Source organism: Saccopteryx leptura, chromosome 6, assembly GCF_036850995.1.
Source record: "Saccopteryx leptura isolate mSacLep1 chromosome 6, mSacLep1_pri_phased_curated, whole genome shotgun sequence".
Taxonomy (NCBI): domain Eukaryota; kingdom Metazoa; phylum Chordata; class Mammalia; order Chiroptera; family Emballonuridae; genus Saccopteryx; species Saccopteryx leptura.
In genome coordinates this window covers 2575883-2591602 of record NC_089508.1, presented here as the reverse complement: position 1 = coordinate 2591602, position 15720 = coordinate 2575883, and the positions used below count along the sequence as shown (strand labels likewise).

At 46.9% G+C, this 15720-nt stretch overlaps 1 protein-coding gene across 16 annotated transcripts in view; it reads left to right on the top strand.

Moving 5' to 3' along the window:
* The first annotated feature begins 1694 nt into the window (after positions 1–1694).
* Positions 1695–15720, top strand: part of KLC1 (kinesin light chain 1) — a 59954-nt gene continuing 45928 nt past the window's right edge. For all 16 annotated transcript variants that reach the window (XR_010746181.1, XM_066342492.1, XM_066342487.1 and 13 more), the window contains exon 1: positions 1695–1968. The gene's annotated coding sequence lies outside the window, so the exon portion shown is untranslated. The remainder of the gene's footprint in view (positions 1969–15720) is intronic.

Below are 15720 nucleotides of genomic sequence, written 5' to 3'. Positions count from 1 at the left end.
CACTCCTGCCTGAGGACTTTTACCTACATGGAGTGCTCACCTCCGCCTTTGTGCAGTAGGCTCCTTCTTATTATTTAGGTCTCTGCTGACTTGCTTGCCTCAAGAGTTTACCTCTGCTCACCTGGCCTCTGGTTGTTGCATTATCTCACCCAAATTCTCTGCATGGCACTCTATGAATGGGGACCTTACTATCCTGCTTACCAGTGTGTCTTTTTTTTTTGTAATTAAAAAATTTTTTTTAATTCATTTTTTTAGGGAGGAGAGAGAGAGGGAGAGAGAGAGACAGAGAGAGAGAGAGAGAGAGAGAGAGAGAGAGAGAAGGGGAGGAACTGGAAGCATCAACTCCCATATGTGCCTTGACAGGCAAGCCCAGGATTTCAAACCGGCGACCTCAGCATTTCCAGGTCGACGCTTTATCCACTGCGCCACCACAGGTCAGGCTTACCAGTGTGTCTTGGCTACTATCATGGGGGCCACTGCAGCTCAATCAATATTTACTGAGAGAATAAAAGAACGAGATAATAAGGCCTAAACTGAGTGGCAGCAGTGGAGATGGAGAGAGGATAAGCTACAGCAACATTAAAGAGGTTGGCCATCCATGGGATGAGGGCATAAGCATCTCGGTTTTCTAGCTCGGGGACAGTTACTGATGAGCCCAGTCACAGACAGAGAAAGGAGGCTTGGTAGCCTGCTCCTCTCTTCTCCAGAGTGCTTTGGTTACAGCTGCCACACCCAGCCCCAGGTGGTTGTGAAGAGTGGGTGACATCCAAACTGCAGTGTGGCTGAATCACTGAGGGAGCGTGGAGGGGTTATTTGACACTGAGTCACTGCCTCTCCCTCAGCCCAGTAACTGCTGTGTCACCACAGAGATTCTGTTTTTAGCAGACCTTTGCATTTTTAAACTAATGGACCTCCTTGTGAAAACCTAGCAGCACTTGTTTTCCGGTGGCTGCATTAACGAAGGATTAAAACGACTGCAGGTGATGGATGAGAACATCTGAACAGGGGGCAGCCTGTTCAAAAGCAAGTTAGGGGTGGGGGACTGGCACAGGAACCCCTCTGGTTAACAATGCCACGGAGTCCTGCACTTGGGACATCTGCAGGCGGCTAGGGGGTGGGGTAAGGTTTCCCAAGCTGGTGGCAGACAAAGAAAGCTGGGCCTTGCCAACTGAATCAGCGCGCCGTCTCTTCCCGGCGGGCTGCTGAGTCAGGCCCCGCGTCGCCGGCAGTGCAGCAGAATGAGCCTAGCAGGCTCCCTGACCTGCAGTGATGCCCTTGACCGGGTTGGAGGTCGTGTCACTGCAGCTAGGGCTGTGCAGTGACGATGGCTGCCGCGGGGGGACAGCGCGGGGTGGCATCTCCGCTCCAGCCAGACAATAACGGTTAAGCATCTACCCCTTCCGCTCTAGCCAGCCTGCGGCGCTGTCGTGCGGAGCGGGGAGTCTGGGCAGGTTTCGGAGAAGGGCCCCCGGTTATCCTAGCCCCTCAGGACCCTTCCTGGGGCGGGCAAGCGGGCGGAAGCCCTCCCTGCCGTTCTGGAAAGACTCAAAGGGACCCATCGCACTTGAAGAAAGACAGGCACGCTGCAGACAGCATTCCCAATCCGGGAGCAGGAGTGGCCACGCCCCCTCCGCCCACCCCGGCGGCGGGGCAGGTGACGTAACGAGGCGCGCGGCATTGTGGGGCGGGGCCGAGCCGGGGGAGGGACGCCGAGCCGCCATTTTCCGCGGCGCGAGCGGCTGTGCCGGATCCGGCGGGGCGCGGGGCGGCGGCTGCGAGGGGCGGCCGCGGGGACAGCGCGCGCGGACGGCCGAGGATGCTGCAGGGAGGCCGCGTCGGCGCTCCTCGTTCGTGACCGCGGCGCTGTGCCTGAGGCAGCTGAGGCGGCGGCCCGCGCTGTCCCGCTCCGCGCACACGCCCGGGGCCTCCGAGTGACAGCGCTAGCGCGCGGCCCGCGGGAGCAGCACGGTGAGTGCGGCGGGTCCTCGCCCTCGCCCGCGTCCGTTCCCTTTCCCTGCCCCAGCCCGTCCCCTCGGGTTCGGGAATCTTGGCCCCGCATCCCGGTTTCGGCCCTGCTGCGGGCGGGCGTGCGTGCGGGCGGGGGCGGCCGTTCCGGGAACAGCCGCGTTCCAGGGGAGCCGCGCCGGGGGAGGGGTCCGCCCCCGGGAACGCGGGGCGCGGGGCGGGGGACGCCGGGCCGGCTGGGCTTTGTCCGGGTCCTCCCTCTTCCTTCCGGACGCCGCCCTCTCCCGCGGCACCGCCCTGGGCGGGCCAGCGCGCCTGTCACGCTCGCGGAGTCTCCGGCGGCCGCCGGACCTCGCCCCCTCCGCGACCCCGGTCTTTTATCCCTTTCATCACCAGGCGCGTAGCGTAGCGGGCGATCCACCAGCAGCCCCGGGCTTGGGATGCTCGGTTGTCAGATTGGGTGCCCCTCTTTCCTGAAATACGTATATTAAAATCAAGCACATATATATATATATATTATATATATATGTTATATATATATATATAATATATATAATATATTATATATAAAGAAAAAAAAAGAAAAATCAGTGCCCCGTGGATTGGATAGTTTTATAACTTGAGGTTTGTAGATCCAGGTTATTTTGTGTTAGAGATCTTGTCTTGTTGCTTATTGCTGTTTTGTTATTTAAACAATACGTGAAGACTTGACACAGGAAGCATTTGGTAGGGAGTACTTGCAAAATGATGTTCTTAAAAAGTGTGAGATGCACTACTTTAAGTGCTATGTTGAAGGGCAGTTGGTTCTTTGATTCTTTGCACTCGTTAAATTCAAAGGCTTTTTTTTTTTATTCTGCCCCCAAAGGCTTTTTTTTTTTTTTTGTACAGCATGACTAAGGCATTGATCAGAATCATTAGCTCAGAATACATTGTAATCAGTGAAAACCCCGTTAGGAAATTGGAACGACCTCCTTATGTCTCATAATCTTATTGGAGTTCAGGATTTACCTCCTGTTTCAGGGACTGACAACAAGCCTTAGAGTGGGAAATTTGATTCATTGTTCTGCTTCCTAAGTATCTGTAAGAATACAATGATACTAAATAGTAAAGAGTCTAGGTGGGAGGGTTGTCACTCTCTAGAGTCAGTTTCTCCACCTCAGAGAATGCAATATCATGGTGCAGGGGAGCCTAGCATCCCTGTGGTGTTCCTGAGGGGCGTGGAGGGCCCTTGGTGGTGACCTCACTGCGCCTGGCTCCTTCACCTGGCTGGGCAGTGCCATCTAAAAACACTGGACATTATATAGTAAAGGTAGAAAGACATGCATGGGAATCAGGACAGTGTGATTATCTCCAGCAAGGAGGAGGGAGAAAATGCCACTCGGGAGGGGCACATAGTATCTTAAATAAATCATACATTCCGAAGTATGTTTCATAACGTTGAAAATAGACAAGTCAGCCCTGGCTGGTGGACTGAGCGTCAACCTGACAAGTGGACATCCCGGGTTTGATTACCGATCAGGGCACACAGGAGAAGTGACAATTTGCTTCTCCCCCTTTCCCTTTCTCCCTTTCCTCCTCCCCTTCTCTCCCTCTTCCCCTCCCGCAGTGGTTCTATTGGTTTGAGTGTGGCCCAGGTGCTGAGGTTGGCTGGGTTGGAGCTCATCACCCTCAGGTGCTAAAAACAGCTCCAAACTCCAGCATGAGCCCAAAATGGGGTTGCTGGGTGGATCCCGGTCAGAGCACGTGCTGGAGCCTGCCTTGCTATCTCCCTTCTTCTCACCTTAAAAAAAAAAAGAAAAAGAAAAAAAAAATAGGTAAGTCAATATGTACCTTTCTGTATAGGGCTATAAATTGTCTTTAAACAATTGTGCAAGAAGAAAAGTAGAAACAGAAAAAGTCAAAAGTTGAATAAAATGTAGGATTTGTATAATCTCACAACATAAGTAGAATATAAGAAGAAAGAGGACTTCATGTAACAAAGTGATCAGTACTATCTAAATAGAAGTACAGTTTTAAGATTTAAGTGTTTTGAGTTTTAAGTGTCAGACATTGGGTCATAAAGTAGAAATGATGAGCATCTCAGGATTGTGGAAATATGGTCTTAAGTGTCTATTGAGAACCAGCTGAATGAGAGGTGTTGTGCTAATGAGCAGTTGGAGGTATAAAGATAAAACATTGGCTGTCCTCTAGGAGCTCACAGTCTGGAGAGGAGACAGGAAATGGATGATTACCACAGATTAGGTTAAGGACTGTGCTAAGTGCCCTGAGGGGTGATTCCTGTTAGAGACCGGCAGAAAAGTACAAATTGGCAGTGGTTCTCCAGGACCTAAGCCCTGAGGTGCTGCAGTGAGGGGAGTGTTGGGATGGGTGAGATGGAGAGACAAGATCAATACTGGCTTGAACAACATGCCTGGGGGTTACTTTCATCCTGAGTGTGGGAAGGAAGACTTGAGAATTCAGGGAGTGAGATGGTGGCATTTGAGGAAGAGTGTAAGTAGGCCCGGCCAGATAGCTTGGTTGAGTAGTGTTGTCGATGAGTGCAGAGGTTGCCGGTTTGATTCCTGATTGGGGCACATACAAGAGCAGACTGATATTCCTGTCTCTCTCCCTCTCCCTCCCTCCCTTGCTCTCTAAAACCAGTAAACATTTAAAAAACTTTTTTAAAATAAAAAAAGCTTAGGTAGTTCGGCAGGTGCTTTGAACTGAGATGAGACTAGATAGGAAGTCATGAACCCCAAGCGAGGACTGAGAGCTTCTGAGTTAGGACAGTGACAGTAGGAACAGAGGAACAGATGACTTAGAGGGGCCTTGATTAGGGAGCAAGTAGACTGGGGTTAGGGTGGGGTTGCAGGCTGGCAGAGAGGGATGAGCAGTGTTGGCTTGGCAGCCAGAGCAAACTACTAAAACATAAGTTGGATCATGGCACCCTGCCCCCATCTCTGTCCCTCATCTTCCTGCTGGCCCTCTCTAAGGTACATCCCTTTTCTGGACACCAGTGACCTTACTTTCCCACATGCTCCTCAGCACTTCTTATTACCATATGGTTAACTTAATTATTTCCTTATTTTCTGTCTCTACTTCATAGTCTCCATGAGGGTGGGATTTTTACCTATTGCATTCATTGTTACTGCTTGCCATGGACACTTAATAAATGTTTATTGAAGGAATGCATCTAGAATGACTTGTCAACTTGAGTGACTCACTGGCTGGTGAGGAGGGAGGAGACTTCAAGCCTGATTATGGATGGGTTAAATTTGAAGTGTTCGTGGGTGGCCAGGTGTACCAGCGGGCAGCTGGAGATGCAGGGCTGGAGCTCAAGACTGATTTAGGTTGGAGATAAAGATTTTTTTAAAACTGATTTGAAAGAGAGTGAGAGAGGAGAGAGATGAGAAGCATCAACTCTTAGTTGCATCACTTTAGTTGTACACTGATTGCTTCTCATATATGCCTTGACCTAAGTGCTCTAGCCGAGGCAGTGACTCCTTGCTCAAGTCAACGACCTTGAGCTGAAGCCAGCAGTCTTTGGGTTCAAGTCAGTGACCATGGGATCGTGTCTATGATCCCACGCTTAAGTTGGTGACCCCACACTCAAGCCAAATGAACCTGTATTCAAGCTGGGGACCTCAGGGTTTTGAACCTGGGACTTCAGCGGCTCAGGTCAGTGCTCTATCCACTGCACTACCACCAGTCAGGTTGTCAATTCAGTTTTGATGAATGCATATCAAAATAGAGCCCAGAAAGTTCCCTCAGGCCCCTTGCCAGCCATCAGTCATCCTTCTCCAGCAATACTGTCCTTTCTGATTTCTATAACCATAGGTTATTTCTGTCTGTTCTAGAATTTCATATGAATGAGATAGTACAGTGTGATTTTTGCATCCAGGTTCGTTCGCTTAGCGTAATACTTTAGCATTGTCCATGTTGTCATACATGTCAGTGGTGTCTGCTCCGCTATTCCTGAGGAGGGGTCTGCTGTACAGGTCTGCCACAGTTTCATCCCTCTTCTCTAGCTGCACTTCTGGGGGCGCTCATTCTTGTACAGGACTGTGGGGACATACACCTAGGGTCCCTGTATGGAGAACGTTTAAAGAATCTGTCAGTTTGGCAAAGTGGGTGTACATTTTACACTACTGCTCACAATGAGCGAGTGTTCGGGTTGTCCCCTGTCCTCTCCTGCGGTTGGTGCTGTCATCTTCATCTCAGTCTTTCTCAGGGCTGTGTTGTGCCATCTTGTCACAGGGTCAGTGCGCCTGTGGCGGTGAGCACTTCCTCATGAGCCTGTAGGTCTTCTGTATACTGCTTCAGCGAGTGTCTGTGCAGTTTCACCCTGGGATTGTGCAGGCTGGGATTGTTTGTCCTTTTAGTGTTGACTGTAGGAGTGTTTTACATATTTGAGTACAAGTCTTTGGCCAGATATATAGGTTGCAAATATTTTTTCCCAATCTATGGCTCAATAAATTTTTTTGACTGTGCCTTTTAAAATTTTTAAAAAGGAAATTAGATGCTTTATTTAATCAACGCTTGTAGACCTTTTTCTTTTTCTTTTATTACATTTATTGGGGTGACATAGGTTAATAAGATTATGTACATTCAGGTGTCCAATTCTATAATACATTGTGTATACATCATATTGTGTCAGGTCTCTTTCCATCATTAGACATTTGTCCTTTTTATTCTCTCCTACCTCACTGCACCCAGTAGTTTTAAATTTTGATGAAGTCCACTTTATCAGTTTTTTCCCTTTATGGTTCCTGTTTTATGTTGTCTTCTCTGTTCACATTTTAAATCATTAAAAAATGTATGTTCTCTTGGGAAAACTCATGACATGGACAGATGTAAAAATGTGAGTGAGAGTTGTCCCTCTTTCCCTTTCCTCTCTAACGAGAGAGCTGATTTAAAAAAATCATTTCTGTAATTGTTTGTCTTTAGTTAGGGAAGAAGATTATTTCATGTATGTGTCATTAGTTACCACTTAACTACATAAACTTAGTATTTCGGTGTTACGTTACCCTGCTGACATTTTTCTGTTTGGAAGTACAAATGTTCTTTCTTCCACAGAATGCGCACTCTGTGCGTTCTTCTGCATCAGACTCCACCCTGTGCGCGTTCTCTTCGTCTCTGTCCTGTGAAGCTTGTTCCTTTCTGCTCTTCAGCCAGGGACTCGTAATAGAGGTGTCAGCATCACTTGGGCTTATTCACCTTGTTTTAGGAAAAAGTGTATGCTCCTAGTTTCACGTAGCACCCTTCCCTGCAGTGTCTCATGTTTAAAATTTGTATCTGAAGGGCCTGGCTGGTTAGCTCAGTAGGTTAGAGCATCATCCCAAAATGTAAAGGTTTCGGGTTCAATCCCCCGCTAATGGCACACACAGGAAGCAACCAATGAATGCACGGCTGAGTGGAACAACAAATGACTGCTTCCTTTCCCTCCTCCCTCTCTCTCCCTCTAAAAATTAATCAAGAAATAATAAAAACCATTAGTTCTGACTAGGTAGCTTGATTGGTTGGAGTGCAGAGTTCATTCCCTGGTCAGGGCACATACAGGAACAGCTCAGTGTTACTGTCTCATTGTCTCTCTCCCTGCCTCTCTCTTAAAAAAAAAAATGCATCTGAAGAGATAGGTCTTTGGTCTTAGGCAAATTAAATGACCTCAGTGCTCTTCCCAGGCCTGGCCAGGAGTCCTGCCCTGCAGTGGGGGGCCTGGTCTTAGACAGCTCTTTCCTCAGGTGTGGCCTCTGACAGTGACAGGCAGAGTCAGCTCTTCCTGAAAACAGAGATGTGGCTAGGAAAAGGATCTGCAAACCTAGAGATGGCTGGTTTTGAAACAGACCCGCAGGTGACCTCCTGAGCAGGGGCTGTGGGGGAAGAACCCAGAGTACTGACTGCCTTCCTTCCTCTAATCATGCAAGGGCGCCTGCAGAAGAATCACCAGAGGCAGCCAGGCCGTGCTTTTATTTTATCAGCGGCTGATGGTCTGAAGATGGAAGCTGATTCAGAATAGAGGCTGTAATTATGGAGTCTTTCATTTTAGCACATTTACTTTATGTATTTTTGTGATTTTTGATTTTTTTTTTTAGGCCAGTACGATTCGTTCATTCAGTTCATTCTGTGATTCAGGTTTAGAAGAGTTGAGGAAAGGATTAAACTAGAGGAAGATTAGACCAGAAGAGTCACAGTGGCACTAGCAGAAAATGATGTGTCATAATATTTCCATCAAGTGAGGGTTCTTTTCAGCTGTAGTTCATGCCCAGAGGGAGGTGCTTGGGGGAGCCCATCCTCCCTTGAACAGTGATTCTTAGTTGGGAAAAGTGGGCAGTGTATATTGCTGGATAAGATATATTCAGTATTCACTGTGGTGTTATATTTAGAAAATAAAATAATTCACTAATATGAGCTACAAAGGGGCATGACATTTGTATTTTTATCCAAAGATGTCATGATTTGAAAAAACCTTGAGACTCCAAGAGACCATTTTTGGATTTTGCTCTTATATGTTATATAAGCTGGCGGGAATAACACCCTCTTTCCTGCTGTCTACCCTATCCTACCCCCACCAGAACAAAACCGGACATGTGAAAATTCAGAAATTACTGTGTTTTTTGTTTTTTTTTTTTTACGGAGAGAGAGAGAGTCAGAGGGACAGACAGACAGATGAGAAGCATCAATCATTAGTTTTTTGTTGCGCATTACAACACCTTAATTGTTCATTGATTGCCTTCTCATACGTGTCTTGTCCGCGGGCCTTCAGCAGACTGAGTAACCCCTTGCTAGAGCCAGCGACCTTGGCCTCAAGCTGGTGAGCTTTTGCTCAAACCAGATGAGCCTTCACTCAAGCTGGCGACCTCGGGGTCTCGAACCTGGGTCTTCCGCATCCCAGTCTGACGCTCTATCCATTGCGCCACCGCCCGGTCAGGCAGGAATTACTGGTTTGTTTGTTTTTTTCACTTATTTTCTAGTAAGTTGTATTTCCCCTTGATTTTTTTTTTTAATTTTTATTTATTGATTTTTAGAGGGAGCGGGGAGACGAGAGAGAGAGAGAGAGAGAGAGAGAGAGAAGCATCAACTCATAGTTGCTTTACTTGTTCGTTACTTGCTTCTCATATGTGTCTTGACCACGTGAGTCCGAGGTTTCGAATTAGTTATTTCAGCGTCCACAGTGCCAGCACAGGCCAGGCCCCTGGATTCTTTTTTATTTATTTATTTTTTAATTTTTATTTTTAAAAATTTTTTTATTTATTCATTTTAGAGAGGAGAGAGAGAGGGAGAGAGAGAGACAGGGGGGGAGGAGCTGGAAGCATCAACTCCCATATGTCCCTTGACCAGGCAAGCCCAGGGTTTTGAACCGGCGACCTCAGCATTTCCAGGTCGACGCTTTATCCACTGCGCTACCACAGGTCAGGCCTGGATTCTTTATAATTTTTTTTCCTGAAATTTCAGAGCCAGAAAATGTGTACATTTTCACTACTAATATTACCATCAGTTTGCTTTTTAGTTGCAATAGTAACATATTATGTATTTGTAAATTTCCAAATCCATTGAAGAGGGCTTGAGATTTTTGTTTATCAAAAGGAGGCTGTAGCCTGACCAGGTGGTGGCGCAGTGGATAGAGCGTCGGACTGGGATGCGGAAGGACCCAGGTTTGAGACCCCGAGGTCGCCAGCTTGAGTGAGGGCTCATCTGGCTTGAGCAAAGAGCTCACCAGCTTGGACCCAAAGTTGCTGGCTCCAGCAGGGGGTTACTCGGTCTGCTGAAGGCCCACGGTCAAGGCACATGTGAGAAAGCAATCAATGAACAACTAAGAAGTCGCAATGCGCAAAAGAGAAACTGATGATTGATGCTTCTCATCCCTCTCCGTTCCTGTCTGTCTGTCCCTGTCTATCTCTGCCTCTGTTAAAAAAAAAAAAAAAAAAAAAAAAAGGGAGGCTGTAGAATAAAAGACAGACAGGAAGCTTCTTGTGATTCCCTGAGAAAGCTAAACTAGATTAGGTCAGGTCCCCAAGTGGGACTCTGTGTTTTGTTTTCCTTAATTTGTTTTGTGTTTTTTTTTTAATTAAAAAAAATTTTTTTTTTAATTCATTTTAGAGAGGTGAGGGAGAGACAGAGAGAGAGAGAGGAGAGACAGAGAGAGAGAAGGGGGGGAGGAGCTGGAAGCATCAATTCCCATATGTGCCTTGACCAGGCAAGCCCAGGGTTTTGAACCGGCGACCTCAGCACTTCCAGGTCAACGCTTATCCCACTGCGCCACCACAGGTCAGGCTGTTTTCTTTGATTTGTATCATTTAATTAAAAAAAATTCTGGATATATTTTACTGGGGTATGATTCACATATGAAAAAACTTACAGGGGTGTGCATTTAGTTCTAGAACATTTTTGTCAACCCAGAAAGAAACCTGTACCCATTAGCAGTCACTGCCACCCCCTCTCCTCCAGCCCTCGGCAGCCACTGTTCTGGTTTCGGTTTCTCTGGACATTTCAGATAAGTGGAATTATGCACTGTGTGGCTTTTTTTTTGTTTGGCTTCATTGAGGTGGAACAGTGTTATCCATGTTGCAGCCTGGATCTATATTTTGTTCCTTTTTATATCCGAGTAGTATTCCATGTGTGACTGTACCTCATTTTGTTTATCCATTCATCAGTGAATGGACATTTGGGTTGTTTCCACATTTTGGCTACTATGGATAATGCCAAAATATCTGTACAAGTTTTACATTTGCCCACCATTTTACTTTTGGAGCATTTGTTTACGAGTTTTTAAAGTTTTCATTTATTAAATTTTAGAGGGAGAGGGAGAGAAACATCGATTTGTTGTTTTACCTGTTTTGCATTTATTGGCTGATTCTTTTTTCTATTTTTCTGACGTGAGAAGTAGGGAGGCAGAGAGACACACTTTCCCATGCTCCTGACTGGGATCCACCCGGCATGCCCACCAGGGGGCGATGCTCTGCCCATCTGAGGTGTTGCTCTGTTGCAACCAGAGCTATTCCAGTGCCTGAGGTGGAGGCCATGGAGCCATCCTCAGCGCCTGGCCCAGCTTTGCTCCAATGGAGCCTTGGCTGTGGGAGGGGAAGAGAGAGACAGAGAGAAAGGAGAGGGGGAAGGGTGGAGAAGAAGATGGGTGCTTTTCCTGTGTGCCCTGGCCAGGAATCGAACCCAGGACTTCCACATGCCGGGCTGATGCTCTACCACTGAGCCAACCAGCCAGGGCCAGTATTGGCTGATTCTTCTATGTGCCTTGACCTGGGATTGAGCCCACAACCTTGGCACATTGGGATGATGCTAACCAACTGTGCTTCTGGGCCAGGACCTTTCTTTGTTTTTTAGTTTTTTACAGAGACAGAGAGTCAGGAGAGAGGGATAGATAGGGACAGGCAGACAGGAACGGAGAGATTAGAAGCATCAATCATTAGTTTTTTCATTGCGCATTCCAACACCTTAGTTGTTCATTGATTGCTTTCTCATATGTGCCTTTACCGCGGGCCTTCAGCAGACCGAGTAACCCCCTGCTTGAGCCAGTGACCCTGGGTCCAAGCTGGTAAGCTGTTTGCTCAAACCAGATGAACCCGCGCTCAAGCTGGTGACCTCGGGGTCTCAAATCTGGGTCTTCCTCATGCCAGTCCGATGCTTTACCCACTGAGCCACCGCCTGGTCAGGCTTTTTTAACGTTTTATTTATTAATTTTAGAGAGAGGATAGCAAGAGAATGGAAAGAGGAGTGGGAAGCATCAACTCTTAGTAGTTGGTTTTTGTGTGTGCTTTGACCGGGCAAGCCTGGGATTTTTGAACTGGTGACCTTAGCATTCCAGGTCGACGCTTTATCCACTGTGCCACCACAGGTCAGGCACCACATTCTTTTTTTTCTTTCCCTTCAAATCTTTATTTATTTATTTATTTTTTTAAATTTTTTTCATTTTTCTGAAGCTGGAAACAGGGAGAGACAGTCAGACAGACTCCCGCATGCGCCCGACCGGGATCCACCCGGCACGCCCACCAGGGGCGACGCTCTGCCCACCAGGGGGCGATGCTCTGCCCATCCTGGGTGTCGCCATGTTGCGACCAGAGCCACTCTAGCGCCTGAGGCAGAGGCCACAGAGCCATCCCCAGCGCCCGGGCCATCTTTGCTCCAATGGAGCCTTGGCTGCGGGAGGGGAAGAGAGAGACAGAGAGGAAAGCGCGGTGGAGGGGTGGAGAAGCAAATGGGCGCTTCTCCTGTGTGCCCTGGCCGGGAATCGAACCCAGGTCCTCCGCACGCTAGGCCGCAAATCTTTATTTATTGATTTAGTGAGAGAGGAAGGGAGAAATAGAGACAGGAACATTGCGCTGTTCCTGTATGTGCCCTGACTGCGATTGAACCGACAACCTCTGCACTTTGGGACGATGCTCTAACCAACTGAGCCATTCAGTCAGGGCTCCTTTTTGTTGTTATTGTTGTAAATTAATTAATTTACTTAAGAGAGATAGGAAGGGAGATAGATGAGAAGCCTCAACTTGTAGTTGTGTCACTTTAGTTTTCCATTGACTGCTTCTCGTACATGTCTTAACCGGGAGGCTCAGGCCAAGCCAGTGACCTTGGGGTCAAGCCAGTGACCTTTGGGCTTATGCTAGCGACTGGGATTGTGTCGATGAGCCTGTGCTCAAGCCGATTATCTTGGGGTTTTGAACCTAGGACCTCAGCGTCACAGGTCGATGCTCTATCAGCTGTGCTACCATCAGGCTTTTTTTTTAACTAATACATGTATGTTTTGGTATTCTTTGTAGATTTGAAAAATATTTTTTATTTTAGACTAGTTTTTTTTTTTTTTTTTAATTTTTTTTTATTTATTCATTTTAGAGAGGAGAGAGAAAGACAGAGAGAGGGGGGGAGAGACAGAGAGAGAGAGAAGAGGGGAGGAGCTGGAAGCATCAACTCCCATATGTGCCTTGACCAGGCAATCCCAGGGTTTCGAACTGGCGACCTCAGCATTTCCAGGTCGACACTTTATCCACTGCGCCACCACAGGTCAGGCTAGACTAGTTTTGATTTACAGAAAAGTTGCACAGATAGTACAGAGGTCCTACAAATTTGCACTGTTTTCCCCAGTGTTAACATCCTATATTACGGTGGTATTATACATTTGTGACGTCTATAGACAGATTTCGTATAACAAAGGACTCAGTACTTACAAAGTTATTCTTTTTGCTTAGTTGCTGTATCCCTCCTTCTAACCTCTACCCATTATATCAATTTCTTCCTTCGAAAATAAACTCAAAATATGTTTATTATCTCATTCGTAAGATAACAATTGAAATACTGTATTATATAGGCATTTAATTGCCTTTTGCTTCCAGTGTTGCTCTTGAGAAGGCTGAAGCCATTCTTGTTTTTGTTTCTATCTACATGATGCCCCCTATTCTCTGGGGGCATGTTGGCCCCCCCCTTTTTTTTGTCACCACAGTAGTTTTTGAGACAGAGAAAGATAGAGAGAAGCATCAACATGTTGTTCCACCTAGTTGTGCTATTGATTGCTTCTCATATGTGACCCGACCAGGGCTTGAACTTAACTGGTGTGACCTTGGGGGTTGAGCCAGTGCCCTCAGGATTAGTGATCCTGCAATCTAGTTGGCAGACCTGGGCTCAAGCCAAGGACCTCAGGGCTCTGGGGCAGTGCTCTATCCACTGTGCCACTGGTCAGAGTTCATCACTACTATATTTGCATTAAAATTTTAAAAAAGATTTATTGACTGATTTTATTTATTTATTTATTTTTAATTTTTTTCTTTACAGGGACAGAGAGAGAGTCAGAGAGAGGGATAGATAGGGACAGACAGACAGGAATGGAGAGAGATGAGAAGCATCAATCATTAGTTTTTCGTTGCGACACCTTAGTTGTTCATTGATTGCTTTCTTATATGTACCTTGACTGTGGGCCTTCAGCAGACCAAGAAACCCCTTGCTTGAGCCAGCGACCTTGGGTCATCTAAACTGGTGAGCATTTTTTTATTTTGCTCAAGCCAGATGAGCCCGCATCAAGCTGGTGACCTCGGGGTCTCGAACCTGGGTCCTTCCGCATCCCAGTCCAACGCTCTATCCACTGCGCCACCATCTGGTCAGGCTATTGATTTGATTTTAGAGAGCAGCAAGAGGAAGTGGGAGGGAGAAAGAGAGGGAGAGAGGGATATTTATTTATATTTTACTTTTTTTGTGATAGAGACAGATAGGGACAGACAGCCAGGAAGGGAAAGAGATGAAAAGCATCAATTCTTTGTTGCAGCACCTTAGTTGTTCATTGATTGCTTTCTCATATGTGCCTTGACCGTGGGGCTACAGCAGACCGAGTGGCCCCTTGCTCAAACGACCTTGCTCAAGCTGGTAAGCCTTCCTCAAACCAGATGAGCCCGCGCTCAAGCTGGTGACCTCGGGTTTTCAAACCTGGGTCCTCCGCGTCCCAGTCCGACGCTCTATCCACTGCACCAATGCCTGGTCAGGCCTTTTTTAAAATTTACTGATTTGAAAAAAATAAAAACAATTTACTGATTTGAGAGAGAGAGGACGAGAGATACAGAGACATCAATCTGTTCCTGTATGTGCCCTAACTGGGGATAGAACCTGCAACCTTGGCATATTGGGATGCTCTAACCAACTGAGCTATTCTAGGCCAGGGCCCTTTTTCTTTTTTTTTTCTTTTCTTTTTTTTTTTTTTTAACAGAGACAGAGAGTCAGAGAGAGGAATAGACAGGGACAGACAGACAGGAACGGAGAGAGATGAGAAGCATCAATCATCAGTTTTTCGTTGCGTGTTGCGACACCTTAGTTGTTCTTTGATTGCTTTCTCATATGTGCCTTGACCATGGGCCTTCAGCAGACCGAGTAACCCCTTGCTTGAGCCAGCGACCTTGGGTCCAAGCTGGTGAGCTTTTGCTCAAACCAGATGAGCCCGCGCTCAAGCTGGTGACCTCGGGGTCTCGAACCTGGGTCCTTCTGCATCCCAGTCCAACGCTCTATCCACTGCGCCACCGCCTGGTCAGGCCCTTTTTCTTTTTTACATTAAACAAAGCTGCCCTCTCTTCCCTTCTTTACAGCCACCACTGTAACCTGTAGAGCAGTGATTTTCAACCTTTTTTGAGCCACGGCACATTTTTTACATTTACAAAATCCTGGGGCACACCACCTACCAAAATGACACTCTAACGGTTAGAATTTATTTAAAGTTTAAATAAATTATATTTATTAAAAAAAGGTTGCCTGACCAGGTGGTGGCGCAGTGGATAGAGCGTCGGACTGGGATGCGGAAGGACCCAGGTTCGAGACCCCGAGGTCGCCAGCTTGAGCGCGGGCTCATCTGGCTTGAGCAAAGAGCTCACCAGCTTAGACCCAAGGTCGCTGGCTCCAGCAGGGGGTTACTCGGTCTGCTGAAGGCCCGCGGTCAAGGTACATGTGAGAAAGCTGAATCAATGAACAACTAAGAAGTCACAACGTGCAACGAGAAACTGATGATTGATGCTTCTCATCTCTCTCCGTTCCTGTCTGTCTGTCCCTGTCTATCTCTGTCTCTTTAAAAAATAAATAAATAAATAAAAGTTAAATAAAGAAGGATAATCCCCTCATATATAGTCCCATGTAACATCCCTCATATATACAGTCCCACATAACATCCCCTTATAAATACAGTCCCACGTAACATCCCCTTATAAATAGTCCCACGTAATATTCCCTCATATACAGTCCCACGTAACATCCCCTCATATACAGTCCCCATGTAACCCCTCATATATATAGTCCCATGTA